Raw genomic sequence first — 11625 nt, forward strand, 5'->3', positions numbered from 1 at the left:
TAGAGTACTTTGTTCTTGGGGACCTTCCGGGATTCACCACGTGAGCTATCTGCGACCGATCTGTGCACCAGAAATGGTAGATTTGATGAGCTTTAAACTCTTACACTTCACTAGGGAAAAGGGGGGCACATGCACAACACAAAACACTATTCATCACAAGGGGTTCTTAAACACTTTCATCTCATTTACTTCCATGCCATTGGGAAGATGCACTTAACTATACCATCTTGATGCACAACACTGGATGAAGCCCACTAAAGCTATATCCAGTAAACCTAGTTGCATGTGCACATGAGAGCACACCTTCATTGAGCATTTACCTTCTTGAACTTTACATTGTAAACTTTTGTCTCACTAATTAGGAACCATAGGGTTGAGAGGGAAATGGGTTGAAGAGATCAAATGGACCATGAAGGGGTACATCAATTGAGAGAAGGGTTTCTATTGACAAGTATCTTTATCATAGTTGTTGTGAGTGTTGCCCGGGTGGAGAGGAGTTCCATCATCAGTTCTGAAAGGTGAGGATATGAGTGCTAAAAGATTTAAGATATCAAGAAGCTGTGTTTGCACAATGCGTTAGACATTGAACATATAAAATATGCACAATCTTTTCAAATTGCATGCATACTTTCTTGTAAACATTGGATGTTTGACCTATATGGTATGATCTTCAATGGATATATTAAGTCCAACATCAAAAGCTTAAGCATAAGTCCATTCATTTGCATTGAGCATATCTTTTTAGAAGCACTTGAGGCTCGCCGAGATAACCCTATCAATGGGTCCTACTATGAGGTTCATGGCTTTTCTCAATCAAAAGAGAACTTTGAGGCATTGAGGTGAGAGTAGTTTCTTTAAGAGTTTGAAAGGTGAGAAAGAAGAGGGTATATATGTGTAAATATGTGTGTGTGTGTGTGTGCTTCTATGTATACCTAGTATGTCTCTGTATGTTTGTGCTTGTGCATGTGATTATGTAGGTGCATACATGCATTCAAGTGTCTAACTTTAGATGCATATGTGCTTTATTGTATGTAGATTTCTATATCAATGCTTGCATGTGGGTTTGTGCTCCTGATTTTGTTTGGTTATGCCTATGCATCATCGTGCATGTGAACAGGGCTACGGAAACGGGCTTATCTTAAAACCAAAAGAGACAAAAAAAACAAAACAAAACAAAACAAAACGCATGTGAAGAAGAAGCTTGAGAAAGGTGCGGAAGGAGGTGGAAGGCTTCTCAAGACTGCGAGATGGACGTAAGGCAGCTGACTGCTGTAGAGAATGGGGGGCAGCTACTGCAGTGAAAGAGGGCCGGTTTTCCTGAGAGTCAGGAGGCTTTTGGGGGGGCCTGGAAGAGCCGACTGATCATAGAGGAGATTGGAGATAGAATTGCTAAACTCCAGGGGAGCTGCGAGCCCCATGATTGAGGAGGACATCGAAGGTTGATTTGCAGCAAAGGAGCACCAGTTTCGCTCCACTGACTTGGCCTCATGAGTAGCTTAGGCCGGAGACTGAGCAGAAGAAATAAAATCACAACAATCTAAGGAGATCAAGTCTACTATTGAAAGCTCAGCAAAAGAGAGGAGATCAACATGAAGACTGTCTGTATTGCAGGCCCGTTAGTGTGTATGTGCCGAGACACAGGTAGAGGAAATGAAGAATGTCTGTATCTGATACTATACACCTATAGTAGGAAATTTCCAAAGAGTACTATATTCAGTACGACTTTAGAAGGGCGGCCTCATCAGCAGAAAGGAGGATGAAGAAGCGGTGCAGCTGGTGCAGAAGGCTCTGGTCTTGATTGCTTTGGGAGTAGAAGGCGAGTTGCAGTAGCGACCAATAGGGGCAGCTTGTGGAATTACAGTAATGGAAGGGTACTCTAAACACCTCTAAAATGTCAACCAGCAGCCAAAAGGGCGCTGCATCATTTTGTTTAAATAAACATCAATCAATGAAATTATTCATTCGTGCCTCTGTGTGTATTCTCGAGAGAGAGTGCCCTGCGTTTGATTTCCTATATGGTATCAAGAACCAGGTTTTAAATATCCACACAAGCATAGCGTGGTCGAATTGCTCCCATGCTTGACCACCATGGCGCAAGCGTCGATATCAACGCAAACTTATAAAATCGACAATGTCAGTGACTGGAACTATCACCCTTGGCGCATGGCGATGGAGATATCCTTCAAAAACAGGAAATCCTTGATATTGTCAATGGAAGTACACCTTGTCCTGCTTGAACGGATCACATATTAGTTGACGATGTTAAATTGTAGGAAGAGCGCGACTTAACCGTGCATCTTGAACTTCTTCTTCATATAGATAATACCTAAAAGCAATCTGTTCTTATGCAATCAACTACACATTCTATTTGACCGCAACTACGCAATACCTATGAGCCAAAATCCATTGGCAATCACCTATATAACCTTCAAACATTGCTTAATTTAATTGTGCAAGAAGATCAAGCATTTCAAAATTTTTACAATCTTGGCGCTTGAAAATGTATGATGTTCTCCTCTCGGGGTTGGAGCTTCTACCCAATGTTCAAGCTATACTTCTTCTTGTTGCACTTCCACCATCTTGGCAATCCTTCACATCCACACAATCTAATCAAGTCACATTATAGGTACCAACACTTATTTCATTAATTCTACAAGAAAATTCAATGCACCAAGCAAATCAACATACCCAATCTTCATCATCCACATTAACAATGTATGTCCAATCCAAAGGAAAATTCCATAGAAACTCCAGATCTGCTTCGTCCAACAATAATTATCCTTCACGAAAAACCTTTTAAACCACGCTTTTCCAAACCTAACTTTAGTATTACCACACCCTATTGCCGCATTCGCAATAAGTATGGTCATGCGTCTAAAGACTATTGGTGTCATTCCAAAGGCCATCCTAACATGCTTAAGGCTCAAGCAAATTGTGCTACTGCATCTGAATCTTCTTGCGGTGAATCGAATGAACAAGATTTTGAATAGCACATCTCACTTCGATTACTCGGATGATGATGATGCCTTGCTTGTCTTTATGGCTTTCATTGATACTTCCATCATCCCACCTCATATGTGGATCCCTGCTACCTGGGCCACATGCCATTTAACTACATATAAATGTTATTTAAGTGAATACTAAGAAATTACACCAATAGATGTGCGCTTTGGAAACAATGATACACTTACCGCTCTTGACATGAGAAATGCAAACATCAAATTAATTGATGGTAAAATTGTTCTCATTAGGGATGTCTATTATGTGCCTAATGTAGTGAAAAATCTATTTTTCATTCGTAAAATCACTAGCGAAGATACTTAATAGAATTCCATCATACACATTGTTTAATCAATCACAAACTCTCTGATGGAAGCCTTTACTCCATTTCTTGTTGCCTACTATACCATTTAGGAAGAAGACAACCTTTTATCAAATCCTATAGTGCTATAGACTTTAATTACAATCATTACTCTACCCTCTTGTGGCATTACCATCTTGGGCACTTAAACCTTGCCATATGAAACACATTCAAGCCCATAACTTAGCACGAAGTAATACCCTACCTCATAATTGCAACCTTATATGCGTGAAGGTTGTCTCCTTGGCAAGATGGCCAATAAGAAATTTCCATTTTCCAACAATCATTCAACTCACCCCTTACAAATTGTCCATTTTGATTTGTATGATCTTTAAATGCAGTTGCTTGACACAAAATAGGTACTTCTTAACCTTTATAGATGATTATACTAGGTTTCATATTGTTACTTTTATTAATAATAGAAGTAGCTCCACCATTTTACAATAATTCAAATACTACCAAGCTTATTTTGGAAAAAAAAAAGGTCGCAAAATAGAATCCGTTCTGTCCGATAATGGAGGAGAATACATTTCCAATATTTTTAGAAATTATTGTAAAGAGCAAAGGTATACAACGTCTCAATATTCTAGAAAATCCGCAACAAAATGCTATTGCGGAATGTAAAAATAGAACACTTATGAATTCTCCACATAACATGCTCAAAATTTTTAGGCTACCTCCTTCCTTTTGGGAGAAGGCTCTTATAACAATATGCTACATACAAAATCATGTTTATACGCAGTGTTAAAGCTATACCCTACACCTTAAGGTTTAACAAACCGCCCAACTATGCTCGTTTGTGCATTTTTGGGTTACAACTTACCTGTTTATGCTTATGTACTTGGCAGACAACGCAATAAACAGCAAGACCATGCTCACTTCATCAGTTATGGAGAACCCTTTCGTATCATAGGATACCGGTTATACAATGAAAGAAAGCGAAATTTTTTACACCCTCACATTGGTCTTCGACGAGGACTCCCTCTTACGTGTGTTTGGAAAACCAAATGACCACCGGACCACTTAACCCTTATGAATTCATTATTTCCTCAAAATCAATCATCTTACCTTGATCCTTTACGCCTCATCACCCACTTGTAAGGTGCGCACACGAGGTTACTTTTACTTAACGAGTGAAGAGTAAGATGATGTGGCTGAAATGAGAGGTTTTGTGAACGGACGACAAATTGGTCATTTAGCTCGAGTTCCGTAGCCTTCCTGCCACGTGGTGACATGTAAGTGGAAAGTGAAAATTTCATTTTCCCGCTCCTCGACTTCTTCCCGCTTGCAGCCATGAATTCTGTGTACCATAAATTCTTCTAACATCTCCTCCTATTGTCATGTACTCCCAATCCTACACGTGATTCCTGCATGCCTACTCTCTGCAGTGATTTCTGCATCTGTGTACAAGTGAATCGGTCACACAGATGAATCGGTGATCTCTTTCTTTCTCTCTCTCTCTCTCTCTCTCTCTCTCTCTCTCTCTCTCTCCACCCTTTTTGGCTCGTCATAATGATCTCCCTCTCTCTCTCTCTCTCTCTCTCTCTCTCTCTCTCTCCACATCCTTTTATGCTCGTCATAAAAAATCGTAGATATAGAAGCGCTGCAGAATTTGGCTGCTTGTATCAAGTCGTAGTTGTCCAGAATCGCTGCAAGATTGGGCTGCCTGTCTAGGATCGTCGTGTCTGGAATCGTGATGTTTTTGTGTGAATCGTTGCTACGATGATTGGCTCGTCATCTCCATCATTTGCCTTTTCCTGCAAAAATCGTTGTTGTTCATTGGTTTATGTTTGTCCTTTGATTATAGTACTTTTGTGGCATGCCCATTGTGAGTCTGTGCTCGATAGTTTTTGTGCATGTCATCGTTCCTGTGTGCATGATATTCGATGTGCTGTGATTTTAGGTAAGGTGAGATCAAAAGGAATTTGAAGGCCATCAACATTTGTGCACTTGATGTTTTCTGTGATGAGAATTTGGGTGCCATGAAAATGATTATAAACTAACAATTTTGTTGCCATCGTTTCTGTGCCTCATTGTTCTGTTTTTTGTGCAGATCACTTCTTGAAGGAAGCACACAAAGAACAAAGGATCAAAAGGCCTCTTCTTGCTCTGCTGAGAATTCACCCAAAAGGTATCTCTCTCTCTCTCTCTCTCTCTCTCTCTCTCTCTCATGCATAGGCATAAAGGGTGTTTGCATGCCAATTACTGCTAGAGGATCTGCGATCAGAGGACCAACCCTGCATGGGCATTGGAAGCCATTGGCAGTCGAAGCTGTTAATCGGCTTGCATGTTGATCTTTGGCATATGATTCTGGTTTCTATCCTAATGCATTGTTGGTTCCTGTCCTAATGCATTGTTCATGCAAAGAGGTTTATTTTGTTATGTTGTAATACTCTTTCTGTTGTTTATGTTGGTATATGATTCCAGTTTCTATCCTAATGCATTGTTCATGCAAAAATGTTTATTTTGTTATGTTGTAATACTCTTTCTGATAGGTTTATGTTGTTATATGTTTTGCTTTTATATCTTAGTGTATTGCTCATGCATATAAACTTTTAGTGAAATATGTTTATGTTGTTATGATTCTAATTTCTATCCTTTTGTTTTGTTCATGCCAAAATGGTTGATTTTGTTATGTTGTAATAGTCTTTCTGATAGGTGTTATATGACTCTGATTTCTATCATGTTGTATTGTTCATGCCAAAATGGTTGATTTTGTTATGTTGTGATACTCTTTCTAATAGGTGTTATATGATTCTAATTTCTATCCTTTTCTATTGTTCATGCCAAGATGGTTTATTTGGTTATGTTGTAGTACTCTTTATGATAGGTATATGTTGTTAATGATCTACTTTTCTATCCTAATGTATTGTCCATACTAAAAAGTTTATTTTGTTGCATATATATGCTTTGTTTAAATTGGTAATACTCTTTCCAAGAGGTTTATGTTGTTGTATCATTTCATCTCATCAAATTTATGCTCCTATGAAGTGCCTATGTTTCTTGGGAAATGTTATGGTCCTTGAATTATATCGCATTGAATTAGTTTTGGGTGCAAATAGCCTCATTAAATCTCATTGCCTTCATTCAAGCCAATGAATTTACAAGATGCAAGTCCTTGTGTTGTGTAGGTTTCTTTTACAATGGATGGTAGCAATCAAGGCCGTCAAATTGCAAGTGTGTTTAGTGCTTTCCATCCCCATGTTGTTGGAAGTTCTAGTCGCCAAATATTTGAGCAAGGTCAAGACGTAGTGGCCCCTCAAACCATGCCTTCCTTTGCTCAATCTCAGTTTTTCAACCCCTCCCCCTCCATTGTTCCAAGACTTTTACATGCCTTGAGTGTGCAAGGCCATGCCAATTTCTCTCAATATAGCCAAACCCCTTCCCTCAATGGCAACCTTGGTACCTTTTCTCAAGAGATTCATGAGAGAGTTCCAAGCTCTCAACCTGCACCTCCCTTATCTCATCGCAATGTTGATCAGTCAGTATTAGAGCAATCTCTTGCGGTTCTAGTGGCCCCTGCCAATCGAAGGTCCTCTTCAAGTGTGTCTATGAGCAACACAACTACTAGAAGCTCCATATCAGATGTAGTGGTGCCACCCAAGAAGAAGTCAGAAATTTGGTCATCTAGCCAAATTTCAACTTTGTTGGACTTTTATGAGGATAAATGGATTTCCATGAATCGTGGAAATTTTAAGGCAAAACATTGGGGTGAAATTGCTCAGGATGTTAATGCTAGGTGTGGCACTAAGTTTACTGATACACAATATAGAAATAAGTCGGATAATATGAAGAAAGCATATATGTTGAAGAGGTCAAAAGAGTCCACCACAAGGCCAAAACCATCTAGATGGGAGTTCTACTCCCGTATGAGTGATTTGTTGGGCACCACACCGAAAGTCAACGGCCTTTAAGGAGGTTTTACAAGTGATGGGTTCATTGGTGGAGACACAATATCATTGGCTGATCATGAGGATGTGAACATGGGGCAAGGTGAAGGGCCTCAATCAAACCCTACAACAGACACAGCAGATGATGATGTGGAGGTGGTCAGCAACACTGCAAACAAAAACGGGGAACCACTTTCAGATGAAGTCAATGCAAGTCCATCAATTGGAGCAGTTCGAGGCCAAAGGAACAAGAAAAGAAAGTCAATATGTTTGGATGGAGTGGGTGCATCCATAGAGCGTGGGTGTAGTACCTTTGCCAATGCTTTCAAGGAGATAGAGCTCAAACGTTTGGAACTTGAGGAGACACGCTTGGCTATGGATTTGCAAATTGCTCAACTTTTGGCTGCACGAAAAATACTCCACCTCCATCTCAGTAGAGATGTGTTGCCATATATGTTTGGGTCTGACAACTATATTCCGCCTCCATTTGAGTAGATGTTTTGTAAGAGGTACAAAGAACATGAAGTGTTAACATTCAAGTAGCCACAATGCCAATGTGGGCTTTGAAGAACATGAAGTGTTAACATTCAAGTAGCCACAATGGGTCAAATAACAATCATTGAGTGACTTGCATACACAAGGTCCACTCATCAAATATAGCTTGCCGAAGAGCTTGACCTTCCTCACGCTCGAATCTCTCCATGCGAGGTGCGGGTTGGTCATTAGGGTGAGGATCAATGTCATCCTCCCTGAGCTCCTCATTGTTTGTTTCCATCAAGAAATTGTGTAGAACACAAGCAACAATATACATGGGTACTCGATGAAGGTCTACATTGATGTCGCATAAGATACAACATCTATTTTTTAGCATGCCAAAAACATTCTCAATGCGAACCATAGCCGCCATCAACTAAGAGATATGGTAAGACACGAACATTATGAAGTTGCAATACTGGTTCTTGGAGGATCTCCTTTCCTCGCATTTTTTTGTAAAGGGATGAAGCCTTCCAATGAGCCGCATCATTTGTGCCTCCAGGAGCCATGACACAAACATCCCATAGTCGCTTTCTAGCATCACAAACGCCTTGTAGGAGGACCGAGTGGAAACATTGTCCATGCTTGAAAGTCTGAGATAATACTCCTTAGGCGTTGGCCTTCTGGAACCCTGATGTACCTTGGTCGTAGTTGAAAAGCCAATATCTAAACAATCAAATGGCAATATTTTCTTATTGTAGACTCACCCGCTCTGAAGGTATCAGCGATGTGATGGGTAGACTCGTCGTGTGCGAGATGAAGCAATGTACAACTGAGTGCTTTCTCGGGTTGTATTGGATCACAAACACATGATCTTCCAAGCTCAAGACGCGGCCAAAAGGGTGCAAGCTGTTGAAGGAGCACGCCAAAAGGGTGCAAGCTGTTGAAGGCGCACGTGGAATCCCCTGTAAGAGACCCTATATCTTCTTCGATAAAGGTCGTCTCGGACATCAATTTCACGCACCCAAATTGATTGTTGTACGTGTTGCCAAAATGTGCGCTGCCTTGGAAAACCCCACCAATCCTGAATACAAATGAATGACAAAAATGTATCGAGCAAAAGAGGTGTGGACTGCAAAATGAGTATGAATATTATCTAGAATGAGACAAGGAGAGATGTTGATGGTGCGACATCTTCTTGTAGTAGTAGTATCTCTAGAAGTAGGTACAAAGGAAGAGGGTGCATTGTGCAAAGGAGTGTCGGCTATGGGAGGAGGAAGAGGGTATAGTGAATGTTTAGCGGCCTCATCTACGAGGAGACCAAGGTGACGATGTTGCTCTTGCTGCTGTTGATGGCTGCTACCAGCGCAGGGCTAAGAAGGGGCTGCGCCTTCTGCTCTCGCAAAGAAAAGGCGCAGAAGGATATTGGCAAGAGAAGGCACAAGGCCAAGAAGGGGCTGCGCAAGCTGGAGGTCGCGGGAGTGAAAGAGAGGACGCAAAGATAAATAAGAGGGAAAAAAAACTCCAATGATCGTTAACTTTTTGCCTCATGTGCGCGATGTCAGGTTTCCATTGGGTTATATCCAATGTGGCAGGGCTGGACCTCCACTTACGCGTACATCATGTGCGCTGGCTATTGTCCCTCCTCGGATTCTCCATGCCGTGGCTTACCCTTACAACAGATTCCACGTGCCATTACGCCTCCAACCACGTGTTGCGGCTTGCCTCTGCCCACTGCCCAGCCCATCTGGCTCACCGACTCCAGATTGCCTTCAGGCTTCAGCCTTCAAAGTTCACGGTCAACGTTTTCATCTACTCCAAATATTAATAACCCACCTACTTCTATTCTTTCTTCTTCAACTGCTTACCCGAAGCCGTTCCCACCTAAGCTGCACCTTTCCTCCTAATTCACCTTCTACGACGCACGCATCCTCTCCTGATTCTCCCCTTCCGAAGACTCGTTCTCCGGCGGACCTCTACTCTGATGTGTGTCATTTCAGCGCTCTCTACCCCTCTCTTGAGCACGACCCCGTTCACGCTACCTTCATGGCTGACTGCCGTCATGATTCTATTTCTGGTCTCCCGCCTGCCGAACCTCGGAGCGCTCGAATCAAGAGGGTACTCAGGCTGAGGGACATGGGATAACTGTGCTCGACTGACGTTGTATTGTAGATCGCAGGGTGGCCTTTTCCTTCATGCGACTTTTGGCCACTGCTATGGTCTACTTCTCGGTGGAAGACTGTGAAGGTGTAACGTAGCAGGTGAGAAATCCAGGAGTATATGTGCATCAAGACATGAAAGCCGACCTTTGTATGGAAGTAAGACTTTGGCAAACCACCTATAGTGGGAGAAATAATACTTTTTTTTAACCTAATTACATGAGTGAATTTGAAGAGCCAAGTAAGAACAATCGAAGAGAACTCTAGGGAAACTAAGGAGAAGGCCTTGGGTTCTTATGGAAGTATCTAGAGTATCAATGCCTCTTCAGCACCATAGATAATTATGAAGAGAGCAACACAAGGGTCAATGAGGATGAGTATAGTGATGAGGCTTTGAGTGTGAGCTCTTATGCTATGAGCATAGATGATTCAAGATGTTCTGAGAATAGTGTGACGAGTGATCTTCAAGACTTGAGTGACAAGAATGAGTCCATTGACATTAGGAAAAATCATGTGGGTGAAAAAAAGGAGCTCTCAATGTCCAAGGATAAAAAAAGATAATAAGTTACTATATGTATATTCTCTACATCACGTGCATTCAAGGCTTATTTATAAATATCCTTATCTCTAAAATTTTCATGAATAAAATATAATCTTAAATTTCATATTCAATCTATAAATAACACCTTTATATTACACCCTTCTATATGTAAAAATTTGTATACAAATGGTATTTTAAAAATACATTTTGTTTTAACCCACATGAAGCACATATATATTCATGAGTAACTTACTTGAGACCAACATTAGGATTTTAGAGAGTAACCCAAGTTTGGATGCCACTTTTGAAGTAGCAAAGGAAGAGTATGCAATGAAGAACCCAAGAGGGAAGGACACCCATAAGGACATAGGAATTAAAGGACAAAAGGAAAGGTTTTGAGCTCAAAGTTATTGTCTTTTGAAGGGCAAAAACAAGCTTGTCCTTCTTAAAAGATGGATAAAAATGAAAGTTAACCTTCATAAGATAAGTATATTTGTAAGGCACATTTCTTAAATAAAGGATTGTTTTTTTAAGCATACTTCACTCAAAATTCTTGCTACTATTTACATAATTATGAACTCATGCCAATTGAAAAGGTGTGTGTGTGTGTGTGTATATATATATATACACACACACTCACACACAGTATATATATATATACATATATATATATACATATACATATATATACAAATACATATATATATATATATTCCATTCAATACAGGCATCTCCATTTTCATTTTCTATAGATTGTGCAATTGAAAGTGTGATGCCTGATTACTCAAGCAATTGTTGGCGCTGATGACATTTGAATCAAACCTTAAACTAATGTGGATCTATTCATTAGCCTACTAACTAGATATGTGCAAGTTATACAAATGCAACACTTGTACACATCAACTGACTCATTTCTTACATATAAACAAAGCTTATAATCATACAATTCAAAGCTATTGATACAAGGTTTTTATTTTAAATTATACAAAGGAGGAACTATTATGATATTTGAAAATTTTGACTAAGAGCAAAATAACATATATTTGTAAGAAAAAAGATATAAAGTGACACTTAGTAGCTAGAAGACTTTACATTGAACAAGCATACTAGTATATAAAAAAGAAATACTTATAACATTTTCTTGTCCTTTGAAATGAAAAAAATAAAGTAAGAGATTTACTTGTAAGCTTAAGCTTAATC

The sequence above is a fragment of the Lygodium microphyllum genome, chromosome 28, assembly GCF_053477565.2.
Source record: "Lygodium microphyllum isolate KBCC chromosome 28, Lygodium_microphyllum_v1.1.10, whole genome shotgun sequence".
Classification (NCBI taxonomy): Eukaryota; Viridiplantae; Streptophyta; class Polypodiopsida; order Schizaeales; family Lygodiaceae; genus Lygodium; species Lygodium microphyllum.